The sequence below is a fragment of the Austrofundulus limnaeus genome, unplaced genomic scaffold (assembly GCF_001266775.1).
Source record: "Austrofundulus limnaeus strain Quisiro unplaced genomic scaffold, Austrofundulus_limnaeus-1.0 Scaffold344, whole genome shotgun sequence".
Lineage (NCBI taxonomy): Eukaryota > Metazoa > Chordata > Actinopteri > Cyprinodontiformes > Rivulidae > Austrofundulus > Austrofundulus limnaeus.
In genome coordinates, this window is record NW_013952746.1 from 459,833 (window position 1) to 463,215 (window position 3,383).

The 3,383-nt window shown below is 39.9% G+C and overlaps 1 long non-coding RNA gene across 1 annotated transcript in view; it reads right to left on the reverse strand.

Annotated features, from left to right (window-relative positions):
* Window positions 1-2,214: 2,214 nt before the first annotated feature.
* The window catches only part of LOC106527846 (uncharacterized), a 10,984-nt gene continuing 9,815 nt past the window's right edge, over window positions 2,215-3,383 (reverse strand). The window contains exon 2 of the long non-coding RNA XR_001311430.1: window positions 2,215-2,310. This is a non-coding gene — a long non-coding RNA (uncharacterized LOC106527846). The remainder of the gene's footprint in view (window positions 2,311-3,383) is intronic.

Below are 3,383 nucleotides of genomic sequence, written 5' to 3' on the forward strand. Positions count from 1 at the left end.
TATAAAGAGGGGCTTGTTCTTACTGAAATAGGATTACAGGAGAAAGGTGTGGTTCCTTGTAACACACAGCAGCAGCTGTGTGTTTCTGAGCAGCATGTATGAACACCCTGTCAAGTTAAATGAAGACAGAATGTGTCTGACGGTCTGTTGGGCTTGTTCCTGCAGATGCATTCATCTGTGTTGATCTCAGGGCATGCAAAGTGAAGGACTGTGGGTATTCATTAATAAACAACATTGTGTGCAGCCCTCAAAAATGCAAACACCGATGAACTTTCTGGGACTGCAAAATACTTAGGTTAATAGCGGATTGGTTTAAATTGTAGCTTTGCCCAAAAGGGACAACAAACATTTTTAACCTCCAAAAAGAGGATAAAGYATCAAAAACAATAAACAGCACAAATAAACAGAAAATCTCAATTAAGATTCACTTCACCACAGCACAGCGCTAAGTAACATAAAARGCATTAAAACAAGGAAAAGTAGCTTTTTGAAATTGTCATTCTGAGACCGACGTGGCAGCATCAAGCATATGTGAACATACATAAAATAAACACTACAGCAAAGAGGAAACAGAAGCATGAAAACTATCTCATCTTTAAAGTACAAGCATCAATCTCAGTATCACTTACTTTTTTCACTAACTAAACCCACCCCAGATTCTGCTGCTGAAGTAGCAGAGACAAATTATGAATGATGAGTACTGMAATGTGAAACTAAACATCATGCACGCCGACAGAAGTCTCAGCCCCTCGAAACTATTTGAGGTATGACAGCAGCATCTCTGAAGTGGAACTTGGCCAGTAATAACAGCTGAGAGGAAGKTGTGTGTTTTAAGTAGTCTAACATGAAACCGAAAAAAAGGGGTAGGTGGGGGTGGGGGTCCTTAACCAGGGCTGTTTATAACTTTGTGTTTAAAATCTGGTTTCAGGTAATGGAGAAGATATGTTGTGATTACTTGTGGGACAACTCTTTTTTTGTCTTACCATCACAAATATTCAAACTAGTGCAAAGTGCAGACACAACAAGAGGCATCCATTCAGTATTCATTTTTCCTTTCTCTCKGTTTGGCTTAAACCACAATGTCAGTCCAGGGTGTGGTTCCACAGCCACACGTGCACTTGGTCTTGCACACTGAGCTGCCCATGTGTTCACAAGAGCATATTTGTTTTCAAGTCACATGCAGTCACGGCAASGAGAAAAAGATTTGACTAATGGGGAAAAAATATAGAACAGAAAAGCAGGACAAAAGGTAAAGGGGAGGAAACAGAAGGGTTTAAAGGATTTTAGCCAGTTMGAGAAATATCCATACTTTTTTGCCTGCAAAAATCAATGTTTATCTTTGTCACAGAGAAAAGCATTGTACTAATATTCTCAGAATTCTGAATTGTTGCTTTATAAATTAAGTAAAACTGTTTAGTTACTTCCCTTGKGGCTGCCATTACTCCAGACAAACTCAGACATGGAGAATCACTAGAAAACCACAGCACAGTGCGTTTGATTTCACATACATCTGGAGTAGTTACAGAAATATGCTTAATGGATGTAGCCATGTRTGTGTTAAGGTGTTCTGAGAGCAGCAGAGTTCATGTCTGGGAGAAGGGACGGAGCTGAGAGGTTGGCTGAGTGCAAGTCTGGGACAGAGGAGGAGAAAGGCCACGAGGGTGTTTGCCTTTAGAACAACMAAGTGGGTCAAGCCAGGTTCAGGGACAGGGGATAACTGTGACCTTCAGGGCACATTCGGTAACTAGGTGGTTGATGCACACAGACAAAATATTTGCCGTCTCCTAATTTCTCTTGTATTTTGAAGTCTTTTGCGTTTCTTCTCTGATTCAAACTCATTACAGCCAGAGGAGATCCGCTCCAAAACATGCCCCTCTCCAGAGAGAACCACACGAGAGGCGCTGCATTTCCTTCACAGATTCACACACAGAGCACCACCCCCCCTCCTTCCCATCTATCTCCAAGGCTCTCACCCCGTCCTAAAGAGTGTTGTATCACATTGACACTTTTTTGATAGCTACACACTTTGTTTCATTCGCCTCCTTTCGGTCATCATTATTTTTTCACAGAAAGACACTCTGGCTGACAAACTGAACTAGACTGTTATTTAATCAGAGCTCAGCTGCAGAGGTCAAGGAGGAAAAAAAAGCAGGATGAATTCAAGGAGGTGAAAGAGTAGAGTACAGAACATGGGCAGGCTTTCTTCTTGTAACAAACCTCTCTTTCAGCCTCTCCCTCCAGCCATTTTTCTCTCTGAGTTATCAGCTCATCCGTCTCCTCCTCTCCCACGATGATAACAGCCTCTAAGTTCTGTGAAGTAACACACAAACTTGTGTCATTTCCTTCTCCCCTCTATGGCTCTCTGGCCAACTCCTACAGATGGTTAATAAGCCATGATGCATAAACTCTGGACACTGGACATATGCAGCGATGCACTAAAGGTTCACAGAGAAACAGCTGCTTCATTTATTGAGCTACGATAAACAGTTGCCTTTTAATAACTGATGGTTTTCACATTTGCTCTTGGAACAATAAATCTATCCGCAGAAAAATTGTTTCACTTCAAGCAGTGCAAAGTTTACAACATAAAGCAAATAAAGCATTACAGCGCAAGTCTTTGAGAGGATGGCATCAGCAGAACTAATCACAGCACTTTAGCATTGTAGCAAAAAAATAAAAAAAATCGCTAACAATTTTTCACATATTGTAACTTGGGAACCTTCTCAGCAAAAGCTTAAGATAATAAAAATCTAATAAATAAATAAATTAAAAAACATGTAAAGATCCATGCAACTGGATGAACCCCCTTTTTAAAACAAATGTAGGTTTTCTAACACTTCTAAAATTAATTTGTGACTCTGGAGCAATGTTTTTGGATTTATTGTGTCAAAAACAAATTGCGAGTTGTTGAGAGAGCATAAAACTTTCTCATTTGTGCTTCACCACGCAGTGACAAAACTGAGTATTTGCCCACACCTGCCCATGAAATAGCCTTTGATTCAAYTGTCCAATTACTTTTGGAGGAAGGAGCTTTTAAGGAGCTGAACTCTTAAACCCTTCATTCAATTTTAATGTGGATTCCATCAAATGAACGCTGGAATGTTAATGTCCATCAAATAACTATAACTTCAAGATGTTTCAGTAAACGGGTCAAAAAATAAACAGTGTCATTATCCAACGAGATATGAACTTCACTGTAAATACCTGCATGGGTAAATAAACCCCCTTTTTGTTTTCGAAAATGGAGAAAATGAAACATTTTCTGAGAAAAGAAAAGAAAGATGAACACAACCTTCAAAGAAAACATCCTTCGATGACAGAGAAGAAAAGTGGAAACATGCAAAAGTGTCTTTCTACACATTTCCTGTTGGGAGTCCCCCCCC